The sequence below is a fragment of the Pleurodeles waltl genome, chromosome 5 (assembly GCF_031143425.1).
Source record: "Pleurodeles waltl isolate 20211129_DDA chromosome 5, aPleWal1.hap1.20221129, whole genome shotgun sequence".
NCBI classification, from domain to species: Eukaryota; Metazoa; Chordata; class Amphibia; order Caudata; family Salamandridae; genus Pleurodeles; species Pleurodeles waltl.
The window spans coordinates 1,590,545,035-1,590,560,709 of record NC_090444.1 but is presented as its reverse complement, the minus strand read 5'-3'; positions in this window follow the sequence as shown (position 1 = coordinate 1,590,560,709).

Here is a 15,675-nt window from a genome sequence, read left to right as displayed (position 1 = left end):
ACCACCAGCCTCGTACGAATGACCATGCGGGATGGCAGCTATGTCTGCGGTGGTGCCACTGGCTCTGGATGTGGCGTGGCCGCTGTCGGCAGACTCAGTAGCGGCGGTCATTGGGCAGCGGTGCTGGTGGCGGGCTCACTGACCTCGGTGCTGGTGGCGGTGTCATGAGCGGCGGTGCTGGTGGCGGGCTCACTGACCTCAGTGCTGCTGAAGGGCACAGTGTCTGCGGTGCTGGTGAAGGGCTCAGTATCTTGGGTGCTGGCGGCAGTGGCCATGGCGGCGGTGCATGTGGCGGTGCCGGTGGCAGTCTTGTCCGCCGTACAGGTTGGCGGCGACTTGCCTTTCTTTTTCAGGCCCTTCCCGACCTTGGATGGTGGCGCAGCTGTCTTGCCACTCCCAACTGTTGTCTTGGCTGAGCCCTTGGTGGCAGGTGTTTTGGTCTTCTCCCTCTGGGATGTGGGCAACTTCTTCTATTTTGGAGGTGGGGGAATGTCCTTGGCCTCGCTCCTTGGGACACTGGCAGGCGTGCTGCTTGGCGCACTCCAGAAGCCGGTTACTGTTGGCACCACTGTGCCCGGTGATGTGACTGAGGTGCTGGGTTCGGACCTGGAAAGGCGGGCCCTAGGGGACGGAAGGGGTGGGGTAGGTGAAGGGAAGAGGTCAAGGTTTGACAGGAAAAGTTTTTTAGACACACTGGGATGGGTAGATGGAGGGAGTTTGGGAGTGGAGGAAGAGGTAGTGGTTGTAGGAGGTGTCCGTTTGCTGTCTTTGGGTGAAGGTGAATGGGCTGGAGGCTGTCGTGAGGTGGATGGCTGTTGGGTGGGTGTGTGACTGCGTTTGTGTACTTTGGGAGGAGGGCTCACAGACACACTGGGAGAGGACACAGGGGATGTGTGAATGGTAGTGGGGGTGGTGACTGTACGTGAGTGGTGTGTGGTGATGGGCGTGCTGGTGATGGAGGTAGTGGCTGAAGATGTAGTTCATGCAGGTGTGAGTGGAGACGTGACAGGGAGGGAAGAGAGAGACGTGGAGGAGGGGGACACAGTGGAGGCAGTGGATGTTGGTATGTGTGCATGGGGATGATGCTTGTGTGAGTGCCTGTGGGATGTGTGGTGCTTATGTTTGCCAGAGCTACCCTTGTGTGTTGAGGTGTGTGCATGCTGGTCTGATGGTGTGCTTGGGATAGGCTGAGGTACTGGGGTTTGGGTCTGGGAGGAGGAAGTTGGAGGGGGAGGCTGGACACAGGGACAATGGCTGCCATCAGTGCTGAGGCCAGAGTCTGAAATGCTCGCTGTTGGGCTGCCTGGCCAGAATGAATGCCCTCCAGGTATGCATTTGTCTGTTGCAACTGCCTCTTTACCCCTTGGATGGCATTCAGAATGGTAGACTGCCCAACAGTGAGGGATCTGAGGAGGTCAATGGCCTCCTCACTGAGGGCAGCAGGGATGACTGGGGCAGGGCCTGATGTGCCTGGGGCGAAGGAGATGACCACCCTCCTGGGCGAGCGGCCATGGGGCACACGCTGAGGGGCTGCTGGGAGTGCGGTGCTGGTAGGGGGGTGGCGGCTGTACCTGTAGGTGCAGGGGGCACAGAGGGGCCTGCCACCGCAAGGGAGCTCCCATCAGAGGAGGAGTCGGTGTCGCTGGACTTTGCTCCAGTCCCCGCCGTGAAGCTCCCCTCACCTTCCATCCCACTGGTGAATTCTGAATCAGTAGTCTCGCCCTCCAGGGCAATGTGGGATGCAGCTTCCTCCTGCTCCAGTGGCACAACTCCTCCATCTGATGATGCTAATGCACACAAGAACAGGGAGAGCACAAAAAGGGTGGGGGAAAGAAAGTAGAAAGACATGTTCAGTGCATGCAACACCGCTACCGTTGGCGGACACTACAGACACAGCAGCCCTATGCACTACGCCATGCACTTAGAGTTCCCTAATTTATCACAGGGACATGGGGTACATGGCCTATGCCCGATTGCTGCACACATGGAAGTCACAGGAGCCTGACTAGGTGTAGATGGCTCTTACTACTGGTGGGGTCGGGGTGCAACTTAGCCTGCCTCACAAAGGGTCCTTGCCTACAAGGTTCGCCCTAGCCTAGGGGAACCCACAGCCCACCTCCCCCCCCCCAGACACCTCCTAATGCGCGCATAGTCAGATGGATGTGACTGTACTCACCCCTTGTGGCTGCTGTGATGCCCTCAAGCGCCCATCCAACTCTGTATACGCCACCGCCAGGATCCGGAACATCAGGGGGGCCATGGTGCGACGGGCACCCCTCCCACGTTGGGAGGCCATCCCCAGCTGGGCCTCCGCCGTCTTATTGCTCCAGCGGCTAATGTCCTCCCATCTTTTACGGCAGTGGGTGCTCTGTCTGTGGTGGACCCCCAGGGCCCGGACGTCCTTGGCGATGGCACGTCAAATATCCTTCTTCTGGTGGGCACTGACCTACAGGAATAGTACAGGGGAAAAGGTAAAACATTAACCGTCTGGACCGTCACAGTCATTGGCCCACATTCCCACCCTTGCCCTGATGCACATACACTCACCGGCGTATCATGGATGCCTCATCCCCCCCATCTCCCATCCACACCACTCCAAACAGGCATTGCCCATACAGCATGCTCACAGTGTACCCACCTGTTTGCCTGGAGGCCCGTAGAGTAGCATGTACTGGGGGAGGACCCCATCCACTAGTTTCTCCAACTCCTCCGATGTGAAGGCAGGGGCCCTTTCCCCAGATATTTGAGCCATTGTCGCTTTCAGACTGAGGTCACAACAGCACTTGCAGTGTAGGTCCTCTCTTGTCGAAGATCAGGTATCAAGTGAGTGAACAGAGAGAAAATGGCGGTCATGTTCGCGGCGGTGCGTACTGTCACCGCCGGCGTACATCGTCATTGGCTCCTGGGACCCATAGGGTTCAATGTTAACCAATGCAGGATTGCGCCGCGGTCTTCGACCGCCTACTGCGACGGTGTACAACGCCAGCGCAGTTACCTCATATCCCCTTGTCCCACCTTACAGGTCAGGCAGACGCTTTCAGACTGAGGTCACAACAGCACTTGCAGTGTAGGTCCTCTCCTGTCGAAGATCAGGTATCAAGTGAGTGAACAGAGAGAAAATGGCGGTCATGTTCGCGGCAGTGCGTACTGTCACCGCCGGCGTACATCGTCATTGGCTCCTGGGACCCATAGGGTCCAATGTTAACCAATGCAGGATTGCGCCGCGGTCTTCGACCGCCTACTGCGACGGTGTACAACGCCAGCGCAGTTACCTCATATCCCCTTGTCCCACCTTACAGGTCAGGCAGACGACATTTCAGGGGGCCACATGGCATTAAATTTAAATGCGTCACACATATCTAGGCCTTGCATACACACTAAGGGGGTCATTCCAACCCTGGCGGTCGGTGTTAAAGCGGCGGCCAACCCGCAAACAGGCAGGCGGACAAAAAAATGGAATTCCGACCCTGGCGGGAACCGCCAACACAGCCCGCCACTTTAACACTCTGACCGCCACGGCGGTACAAACAAGAAGCGCGGCGGTCACCGCCAACAGACAGGCGGCAGACAATGTACCACCCACCCTATCACAACTCACCTATCCGCCACCTTTTCCGGGGCGGGAGCCCCGCTGATAAATACACGGCGGAAACAGACTACGAACGGGAAAACGCTCACCTCTACACACTCCACGAGGAATCTGGACAGCATGGAACCAGAACTACACATCCTACCAGCTATTGTCTACCTGCTCCTCTACCAGGAGCACGAACGCCGGCGCAGAAGACAACGGTGAGTACTGCACCTACGACACACGGGAGGGGGGAGGAGAAAAGATTACGGGCACACACATACGCAACACCCCCCCCCCCCCAACTACCTACACACCAATGCAGAGCAACAACTCAGAGTGACAGCCCCCAAACCCCCCGGAAGAATGCAAAGACAAAATAATAAGTTATTGTAATACAAATATATTGTAAGGCAAAGTAAATAAGTAAGACGAACATCCCATAACTATATACACATATGTATATTGTCCCGTCAGAATTGGCTTTCTGTCATTGTACGTGGGCCAATGGTCCTCAACACATGGGCAAAGCCCACACATGAGACCCGAATCCATTGGAGAGAACACTGCAGGGGCATCAGATAGGAAAACTACAGGCACCTCAGGGGGAAGGTAAGGGGGGCCACCTCAGCCACATGAGTCCACGACACCAGATCCACGAGGGGCCTCCATGGCCAATGTTCAATCCTGGGGAGTGCAAAGCCACAGTCACTCAAGTCTCTACAGTGGGTGGGTTGCCCACTGTGCCATCCTGGGGAGTGCAAAGCCACAGTCTCTCAAGTCTCTACAGTGGGTGGGTTGCCCACTGTGCCATCCTGGAGAGTGCAAAGCCACAGTCTCTCAAATCTCTACAGTGGGTGGATTGCCCACTGTGCCATCCTGGGGAGTGCAAAGCCACAGTCTCTCAAGTCTCTACAGTGGGTGCGTTGCCCACTGTGCCATCCTGGGGAGTGCAAAGCCACAGTCTCACAAGTGGATGACAGACTCCAGCGGTACTGGAGGACTCTTGGTGCCCAGAGTGTATCGTGCAGCCCTGTCCGACACTGATCCGGGCCTGCCCCTTCTGCCAATGTGTCAGCGGTGCTTGAGATGAAGGGCCCAGTGGAGCGGTGCTTGAGTTGAAGGGCCCAGCGGAGCGGTGCTTGAGATGAAGGGCCAAGCGGAGCGGTGCTTGAGTTGAAGGGCCAAGCGGAGCGGTGCAGAGACGGCGGTGCCCAGCGGAGCGGTGCTTGAGATGAAGGGCCAAGCGGAGCGGTGCAGAGACGGCGGTGCCCAGCGGAGCGGTGCTTGAGATGAAGGGCCAAGCGGAGCGGTGCTTGAGATGAAGGGCCAAGCGGAGCGCTGCTTGAGTTGAAGGGCCCAGCGGAGCGGTGCAGAGACGGCAGTGCCCAGCGGAGCGGTGCTTCAGATGAAGGGCCAAGTGGAGCGGTGCAGAGACGGCGGTGCCCAGCGGAGCGGTGCTTGAGATGAAGGGCCAAGCGGAGCGGTGCAGAGACGGCGGTGCCCAGCGGAGCGGTGCTTGAGATGAAGGGCCCAGCGGAGCGGTGCTTGAGATGAAGGGCCAAGCGGAGCGGTGCAGAGACGGCGGTGCCCAGTGGAGCAGTGCTTGAGATGAAGGGCCCAGCGGAGCGGTGCTTGAGATGAAGGGCCAAGCGGAGCGGTGCAGAGACGGCGGTGCCCAGCAGAGCGGTGCCTGAGATGAAGGGCCCAGCGGAGCGGTGCAGAGACGGCAGTGCCCAGCGGAGCGGTGCTTGAGATGAAGGGCCCAGCGGAGCGGTGCAGAGACGCCGGTGCCCTGTTCAGCGGTGCTTGTCTTGAAGGGCCCTGTTCAGCGGTTCTTGAGATGGCGGGGGCCTGTTCAGCGGTGCTTGTCTTGAAGGGCCCTGTTCAGCGGTTCTTGAGACGGCGGGGCCCTGTTCAGCGGTTCTTGAGACGGCGGGGCCTGTTCAGCGGTGCTTGTCTTGAAGGGCCCTGTTCAGCGGTTCTTGAGACGGCGGGGGACTGTTCAGCGGTGCTTGTCTTGAAGGGACCTGTTCAGCAGTTCTTGAGACGCAGGGCCCTGTTCAGCGGTGCTTGTCTTGAAGGGCCCTGTTCAGCGGTTCTTGAGACGGCGGGGGCCTGTTCAGCGGTGCTTGTCTTGAAGGGCCCTGTTCAGCGGTTCTTGAGACGGCGGGGCCCTGTTCAGCGGTGCTTGTCTTGAAGGGCCCTGTTCAGCGGTTCTTGAGACGGCGGGGCCCTGTTCAGCGGTGCTTGTCTTGAAGGGCCCTGTTCAGCGGTTCTTGAGACGGCGGGGGCCTGTTCAGCGGTGCTTGTCTTGAAGGGCCCTGTTCAGCGGTTCTTGAGACGGCGGTGCCCTGTTCAGCGGTGCTTGTCTTGAAGGGCCCTGTTCAGCGGTTCTTGAGACGGCGGGGGCCTGTTCAGCAGTGCTTGTCTTGAAGGGCCCTGTTCAGCGGTTCTTGAGACGGCGGTGCCCTGTTCAGCGGTGCTTGTCTTGAAGGGCCCTGTTCAGCGGTTCTTGAGACGGCGGGGCCCTGTTCTGCGGTCCTTCACATGTGTCTCCAGGGCACCAGATCCGGGCAATAGATGGTGTTCACTCGCCATCCGACTTCTCGCTTGCTGGGCCCTCCTGTGCTGGTGTCCCGTGCCCGTGGGTGTCCTCCTTCACCCCCGGAATGGGGCTGGTGGGGCCCTCCTGGGCAGCTCGCCTGCTGCCGGACTTGTCGGCCGTGCTGCCCTTGCCATCCTTGCCTGATCCTCTGTGGCCCTTGCCTCCCTTTGGAGATGTGCCAGGTGGCACCCCACTCCCTGACGGTGCCACGGTGGTGCCTGTGGAGGCTGCCGTCTCTGTTCTCTTGCGCCGGCTCTTGGCTTTTTTTTATTTTTTCCCAGGGGGTGGGCTGGCTGTCCCTTTGCTGCTGGCCGATGTGGCTGCCCTCGAAGGTGGGAGACTCCAATATTCCTGGACTATGGTCCTTGTAGGTCCAGGGGTTGTGGTGGCTGAGGTGCAGATTGGACTTTTACGAGATGGAGGGGGTGGGTCAGGTGATGGAAATAGGTTAATTTTGGAGAGGAAAAACTTTTTAGGAGCAATGGGAAGGGTAGGTGCAGTGGGTATGGGAGTGGAGGAAGAGGATGTAGTTGTAGGAGAGTCAAGTGTGCTGTCTATGGGTGCCGGAGGCTGTCGTGAGGTGGATGGCTGTTGGGTGGGTGGCTGCCTGCGTTTGTGTGGTTTGGAAGAGGGGGTGACAGACACACTGGGAGAGGACACAGGGGACGTGTAAATGGCAGTGGGGGTGGTGACTGCACGTGTGCGGAGTGTTCTGGTGGGTGTGCTGGTGATGGACGTAGTGGCTGATGAAGTGGTGCATGCAAGTGTGAGTTGGGACGTCACAGGGAGGGAGGAGGGAGACGAGGAGGAGGGGGACACAGAGGAGGCAGTGGCTGTTGGCATGTCTGCATGTGGATGTTGCTTGTGTGAATGCTTCTGTGATGTGTGGTGCTTATGTTTGGATGAGCTGACCTTGGGTGTTGAGGTGTGTGCAGGCTGGTCTGTAGGTGTGTCTGGGATAGGCAGAGGAACAGGGGAGTGGGACTGGGTGGAGGGAGTTGGAGGAGGGAGGCAGGAGACAGGGACAATGCCGTCAGTGCTGAGGCCAGAGTGTTGAACGATCGCTGATGGGCAGCCTGACCCGAATGAATGCCCTCCAGGTATGCATTGTTCTGATGCACCTCCCTTTCCACCCCCTGGATGGCATTCAAAAGGGTAGACTGCCCAACAATGAGCATCCGGAGGAGGTCAATGACCTCCTCACTGAGGGCAGCAGGGGTAACTGGGGCAGGGCCTGAGGTGCCTGGGGCGAAGGAGATGCCCGCCTTGGTGTGCGAGCGGGCACGGGCCAACGCTGAGGGGCTGCTGGGAGGGCGGAGCTGGTGCGCTGGGTGGCGGCTGTACCTGTTGTTGCGGTGGGCACGGATGTTGCCGCCACCACAAGGGAGCTCCCTTCCGAGGACGTGTCGGTGTCGCTGATGTCTCCACGTGTCCCCGTTGTGGAGCCCCCCTCGCCCTCCGTCTCACAGGTCAAATCAGAGTCTGTTGCATGGCCCTCCAGGGCCATGTGAGATGCAGTTCCCTCGTGCTCAAATGCCACTTCTCCTCCGCCAGACGATGCTAATGCACACATGAACAGGAAGAGCAGACCAAAAAAGGGGGGGGGAATAAAGACATGTTGAGTGCATGCATTGGCAACACAGTTGGCGGAGAGGACAGACACAGAAGCCCCCTGCACTACGCCGCGCACTTGGGGTACACTACTCAATCAGTGGGACATGTCCTACAAGCCTATGGACGACAACTGCACACATAGGTGACACAGGGCCATGGATAGCTGTACTGCACCCTACAGAGGTGGGGGGCGGGGGCACAGGGCCATGCCTTACGGAGGGGCCTAGCCTACAGAAATCGCCCTGGCCTAGGGATACCCACAGCCCTCCTCCCCCCCCCAGACACCTCCACTGCGCGCATAGTCAGCAGAATGAGAGTGTACTCACCCCCTTGTGTCTGCTGTGATGTCCTCACGCGCCCATCCAAATCTGGATAGGCCACCGCCAGGATCCGAGACATCAGGGGGGTCAATTGACGCGTGGCACCCCTCCTACGTTGGGAGGCCATCCCCAGCAGAGCCTCCGTGGCCTTTCTGCTCCCGCGGCGGATGTCCTCCCACCTCTTGCAGCAGTGGGTGCCCCGTCTGTTGTGGACCCCCAGGGTCCGGACGTCCTTGGCGATGGCACGCCAAATGTCAACTTTCTGATGGGCGCTCACCTATGTGACACGTACAGGAAGAGAAAATACAATATCATCATTTTCTGCATGCTCGATGGGAGTGTCCCCCCATCCCCGCCTTTGCCATGTGGCACATGCTATCATCTGTTGTTTGATGCATGCCTCATACGCTCCCCTCCGCACCATCGTTCATTCACCCCACTCAACCCAGGCATTGCCCACAAAGCATGGTCCCAGTGTATTAACCTGTTGGTCTGGAGGACCGTAGAGTAGCGCATACTGGGGGAGGACCCCATCAACAAGTTTCTCCAATTCCTCAGATGTGAAGGCAGGGGCCCTTTCCCCAGTCGCAGCAGCCATTGTCTCTTCCAGACCGAGGTCACAGCAGCACTTGCAGTATTGGTCCTCTCCTGTGGATGATCAGGTCTCGAGTGATTAAGCAGATAGAAAATGGCGGTCACGCCCGCGGCGGTGCGTACCGCGACCGCCGGCGCACATCGTCATTGGCTCCTGAGACCCATAGGGTTCAATGTTAACCAATGCTGCTTTGCGCCGCGGTCTTCGACCGCCTACCGCCACGGTGTGCCACGCCAGCGCATTGACCTCACATCCCATTGTCACACTTCACAGGTCAGGCAGCCGCCATTTCAAGGGCCCACATGGCTTAATTTCTACTGCGTCACACAGGCCTAGGCCTTGCATTGCCACTCATACAAGCCATTCAATGCATAGCGAATCGTGTTCTGTGCAAGCTGTGGTTACGTACCTGTGGGTTGCTTGACTCTGTGCTCCATGTTGTCCTTCCTAGGCACCGTCCGCTGGGACTTGCGAGGAGATGGAGGAATCTTCCAGTGTACAGACCGCTGGTGGACCTGTCGACAATGGAAGAAAGACATGCCATACTGACATACAGACTTGACCGAGCCACTATACAGGAACTGTGTGCCCAGCTGGAGCCAGACCTGATGTCCCCCATTCGCCAACCCACAGGGATTCCCCCTCTGGTGCAGGTGCTGTCAGTACTCCATTTTTTGGCAAGTGGATCATTCCAAACAACAGTGGCCATATCATCAGGGATGTCTCAGCCTATGTTTTCTAAGGTTTTGTCCAGAGTGTTGTCTGCCCTGATGAAATTCATGCGGAGCTACATTGTTTTCCCTGAGGTGGGCGATTTGGCTACAGTGAAGGGTGATTTCTATGCCCTTGGACATATACCCAACATCATTGGTGCCATTGATGGGACACATGTGGCTTTGGTTCCCCCCAGTGAAAGTGAGCAGGTGTACAGGAAGAGAAAAAGTTATCATTCGATGAATGTCCAGGTGGTCTGTTTGGCTGACCAGTACCTCTCTCATGTAAATGCCAAGTTCCCTGGGTCAGTGCATGACGCGTACATCATGCGAAATAGCAGCATCCCTTATGTGATGGAACAGCTACAGAGACACCGTGTGTGGCTAATTGGTGACTCTGGTTACCCCAACCTGTCCTGGCTACTGACCCCAGTGAGGAATCCCAGGACCAGGGCAGAGGAACGGTACAATGAGGCCCATGGGAGGACTAGGAGGGTGATAGAGCAAATGTTCGGCCTCCTGAAGGCCAGGTTTAGGTGCCTGCATATGACAGGTGGATCCCTAATGTACTCACCAAGAAGGTGTGCCAGATCATCGTGGCCTGCTGTATGCTTCACAACCTGGCTTTGCGACGCCAGGTGCCTTTCCTGCAGGAGGAGGGTCCAGATGGTGGTGTTGTAGCAGCTGTGGAGCCTGTGGAGAGTGAAGAGGAGGAAGACGACGGGGACGACACAGACAACAGGGACACAGTGATACAACAGTATTTTCAGTAGCACGCAGGTACGAATCAACCCCGCCATTTTACATTTACTTAAAGTCTCCTGCCTCTCTACTGTCTTTGTTTCCCCCCAGTTTCTGTTAACTGAGTTGTGACTTTCCCTTCCGTTTTCAGAGCTGTGGGCCCCACTGCGTGACCTCTGCTTTGTTTGCCCATGGACTACAGCTGTGTGACAGTGGTATGTTGTCATCACAATGTAACTGAACATTTTGGCACCGTTATGTCTAATACATTTGTTCAAAATACAAGCAGACTCCAGATTTTTTAAGTGATTTTAAGTGCTAAATTTAGGGACATGGTTGAAAAACGGTGATGGGTGATGGTGGAGTAATGTCCATGGCAGAGTCCAGTTTTCAGTCTCACAGGTGCATTGTCCATATGCCTGTGGAAGGATGGAGCAGGGGCAGTTTAAGGTTGGACAGGGTGACAATGTGGGACAGTGGGATGACATCAGGGAGTATCCTTTGCTGGCGGGGGTCTTGGCATCCTACTCTGTCTTCTTCTGAGATCTCAGGCCCCGCTTGCGGGGTGGTTCTTCTTCTGCAGGAGGTGGGGTTCTGGTGGCCTGTCGTTGTGTGGGGGCCTCCTGTCCACTAGCGCCGGCGGAGGTGGTAGCCTGGTTTTGGTCCATGCTAGTGACAGGGGCCCTTTGTGGTGCCACATGGTCCCGCAATGTGGTGACTATCTGGTTAAGAGCCACGACGATGGTCCCCATTGCGGAACTAATGTTCCTCAGTTCCTCTCTGAACCCCATGTACTGTTCCTCCTGCAGTACCTGGATCTCCTGGAACCTGGCCAGTACCGTAGCCATCGTCTCCTGGGAGCGGTGGTATGCTCCCATGATGGAGGAGAGGGCCTCTTGGAGAGTGGGTTCCCTGGGCCTGTCCCCCCCCTGTCGCACAGCAGCCCTCCCAGTTCCCCTGTTTCCCTGGGCCTCTGTCCCCTGGACCGTGTGCCCACTACCACTGCCCCCAGGTCCCTGTTGTTGTTGGGGTGGTGGGTCAACCTGGGTGCCCTGTAGTGGTGGACACACCGCTGATTGACGTGTCCTGGAGACAGAGGCATGGGCCCGCTGGGTGGGAGCTGTGCTGGTATTCCCAGAGGGGGTTAGGTCTGCTGTAGCCTGTGGCTGTCTGTGGGGAACCGACTGTCCCGAGGTCCCCGATGGGCCGGGCTGGTCATCTGGGTCCAGGGAGACAGAGCTGCTGTCATCACTGGGGGCCTCTTCTGGGGGTGGGATGGACATCTCTGGCCCCTCCTGGGCGGTGTGGTGGCGTTCGGGTCCTGCAGGGGTATAAGAGTATGGTTATTGCTTCTGTGTGTGCCATTTTGTGAAATGGGTGGGTGGCCGTGTACCCCAGTGCTGGCATTCCCTTGTGGGGGCTGTTGTGACAGTGGCTTGTGGGGGAGATGGGTATGTGCAGTGGGCATGCTTTGGTGATGGGTGTCCATGCTTTGTGGACGCATGCAGGGCTATGTTTTGGGAGGGGTGGGTTGTGATGGTGAGCCATTTGCAAGGAGTTGGTGTGATGGGGGTGGGGGTGAGGGTGGGGGTATGATTTGCCATGCTGGTGGGTTGGGGGGAATGAAGTAGTGAAGATTTGACTTACCAGAGTCCATTCCTCCGCCTACTCCTGCGAGGCCCTCAGGATGCAGGATGTGCAAGACTTGCTCCTCCCATGCTGTAAATTCTGGGGGAGTAGGTGGGGGTCCGCCGCCAGTCTTCTGCACCGCGATGTTGTGCCTTGATACCATGGAACGCACCTTCCCCTGTAGGTCGTTCCACCGCTTCCTGATGTCGTCCCGATTTCGTGGATGCTGTCCCACAGCGTTGACCCTGTCCAGTATTCTTTGCCATAGCTCCATCTTCCTGGCAATGGTGGTGTGCTGCACCTGTGTCCCGAAGAGCTGGGGCTCTACCCGAACTATTTCCTCCACCATGACCCTGAGTTATGCGTCAGAGAACCTGGGGTGTCTTTGGGGTGCCATGGGGTGGTGTGGATGAGGTGTGGGGTGGGGTATGTGTTGTAGAGTGTGGTGAGTGTGTTGGTGTGTGGTGTTTTGTGCATGGATATTGTGTGGGTGATGTAGTGATTTGCCTCTGTGTGATGGTCTACTCTATTCTGTGCTGTCTCTCTCTGGCCTTCAGTCGCAATTGTGGTCGTAAGGGTTTGTGGGTGATGTGGGTGTGTGTTTTATATTGTATTGGGTGTGTGGGAGTGGTGTGTGTATGTGTCTCAGGTGTGTGTATTTTGAATTGTCCAATGTGGTAGTGTTTTGTAAAGATGTGTGTATTTTGACCGCGGCGGTGTGTACCGTCAATGGAATACCGCGGTTGAAAGACCGCTGCGGGATTTGTGGGTCGGAATGGCATGGGCGTATTTCTGTTGGCGTGACGGTGGAGGTTTGGTCATCGCCAGTTTTTCGCTGGCCGTTGGTGTGGCGGACTTTTGTTGATGTCGGGTTTTTGGCGGTTTGCCAGTTGCGGGTTAGAATGACCGTGGCGGTTTACCACGGCGGTGTTATGGCGGTCTTCTGACCGGCGGTAAGCGCCTTTTACCGTCGAGGTCAGAATGACCCCCTAAGATAGGCACATGACGGATTTACAATTGTGTGCAATAAAGTTGTTTTTTTTGTACTTCAGTGTTGGCTGACCCTCTGATCGCTGTTCTCATCCATAGAGCACATCCGCTGGGGCAGGTGAGGAGATGGCGGCATCCTCCGGTATACAGACCGCTGGTGGACCTGTCGACAATGGAAGTGCGACATGTAATAGTCACCTACAGACTTGATCATGCCACAATCCAGGAACTGTGTACCCAGTTGGAGCCAGAACTGATGTCAGCTATCGGCCATCCCACAGGAATCCCCCTGTAGTGCAGGTCACGTCAGTACTCCATTTCCTGGCAAGTGGGTCTTTTCAAACTACAGTGGCCATAGAATCAGGGATGTCCCAGCCTATGTTCTCAAACGTGTTGTCCAGAGTGTTGTCTGCCCAGCTGAAACATATGCGCAGCTACATCGTTTTCCCTCAGGTGGAGGATTTGCCTACAGTGAAAGGTGACTTCTATGCCCTGGGACATATCCCCAACATCATAGGTGCCATTGATGGGACACATGTGGCCTTGGTACCCCCCCGCAGGAGTGAACAGGTGTACAGAAACCGTAAGAAATACCATTCTATGAATGTGCAGATGGTGTGTTTGGCTGACCAGTACATTTCCCATGTGAACGCCAAGTTTCCTGGCTCAGTGCATGACGCTTACATTCTGAGGAATAGCAGCATCCCTTATGTGATGGGGCAACTCCAGAGGCACCGTGTGTGGCTATTAGGTGAGGACGAGGACCCTATACAGTGTGAATAGTTATCTGGGTCTGGGGTTTTCCCTAAGGGTTAGTGTGTGTCTAACAGTTGTCCCTCGATATTTGCAGGTGACTGGCTACCCCAACCTGTCATGGCTACTGACCCCAGTGAGGAATCCCAGGACAAGGGCAGAGGAACGCTACAATGAGGCACATGGGCGAACTAGGATGGTTATAGGACCTTCGGCCTCCTGAAGGCCAGGTTTCGGTGCCTCCATATGACAGGTGGTTCCCTTTACTACTCACCAAAGAAGGTGTGCCAAATCATTGTGGCCTGCTGTATGCTGCACAACTTGGCTTTGTGACGACAGGTGCCTTTTCTGCAGGAGGATGGTCCTGAAGGAGGTGTTGTGGCAGCTGTGGAGCCTGTGGACAGTGAAGAAGAGGAGGCAGAAGAAGAGGTCATAGACAACAAAATACCGTGATCCAACAATACTTCCAGTGAGACACAGGTAAGAAGACATCACTGCCTCCTACATCTGATAAAATTGTTCGACCTCTCATCTGTCTGTCACTTTCACCTAGTGTATGGACCCTATTTTGTCACTTTCCCTTTCGATTTCACAGATGTGGGTCCCACTGTGTGACCTCTGCTATGTTACCTCATGGACTAAAGCTGTGTGACGTAGGTATGTTGACAATAGAATGGACATTGCTGTTTCCCGCAGTTATTGCAAATACACATTTGTGAAAGAACAGACTGACTCCAGATTGTTTTGTGGTTCAAGGGTGTTTATTTAAGTGCTAAATAGTGGAGGGGGTTGTAAAATGGTCAGGGGTGATGGTGGAGGAATGTCCATGGCAGAGTCCAGTCTATTGGTCTCACAGGTGCATTGTCCAAAGGGGCATAGGAAGTGGAGCTAGGGCAGTTTAAGGATGGACAGGGTGACAAAGTGGGACAGAAGGATGACATTCAGGGTGGTCTCATTTCTTGGCGGGGGTCTTGGCATTGTTCTCTGTCTTTGTCCTGGATCTCAGGGACCGCTTGCGGGGTGGTTCTCCATCTGCAGGGGGTGGGGTGCTGGTGTCGTGGTCCTGTGGTGGTGCCTCATGTCCACTAGCGCCGGCGGAGGTAGTGGGCAGTTCATCATCCAGGCTAGTGTCAGGGGCCCCTTGTTGTGCCACAGTGTGCTCCTGGTGTTCATGAGGTCCTTCAGCACCCCTACAATGGTGCCCAGGGTGGTATTGATGGATTTGAGTTCCTCCCTGAACCCCAAATACTGTTCCACCTGCAGCCGCTGGGTCTCCTGAAACTTGGCCAGTACCGTTGTCACCGTCTCCTGGGAATGATGGTATGCTCCCATGATGTTGGAGAGGACCTCGTGGAGAGTGGGTTCCCTGGGCCTGTCTTCCACCTGTCGCACAGCAGACCTCCCAGTTCCTCGGTTTTCCTGGGCCTCTGTCCCCTGAACCGTGTGCCCACTGCCCCCACGTCCCTGTTTTGTTGGGGTGGTGGGTTAGCCTGGGTTCCCTGTAGTGGTGGACACACTGCTGCTTGACGTATCCTGGGGACAGAGATATGGGCCCGCTGGGTGGGTGGGTGCTGTGCTGGTGTTTCCTGAGGGGGGAGGCTCTGTGGTGGCCTGTGACTGTGTGAGGGGAACCGACTGTCCCGAAGTCCCAGATGGGCCGGGCTGGTCATCTAGTGCCAGATGTAGCAATATTGCAAATTGCGACTTGCAATTTGCGAGTCCATCCGACTCGCAAATTGCAAGTCGCAATTTGCAATGCAGTAAGGTGTCTCAGACACCGACTGCGACTCGCTATGGGGTCGCAATGACCCACCTCATCAATATTCATGAGGTGGGTCGCAAATTGCGGCCCCATAGCGAGTATAGGCATTCGCAAACATGGAGGCCTGCTGTCGTCAGCAGACCTCCATTTTCGTGACTGCTTTCCATAAAGCAGTTTTTTTTTTTTTTAAGTGCAGCCCGTTTTCCTTAAAGGAAAACGAGCTGCACTTAAAAAAATAAACGAAACCTTTAGTTTCGGTATTTTTTCAGGGCAGGGAGTGGTCCCTTGGACCACTCCCTGCCCTGAAAAATTATTTTTGGGTCCATTCACAAAGTGGAAGGGGTCCCATGGGGACCCCTTCCAATTTGCGAGTGGGTTA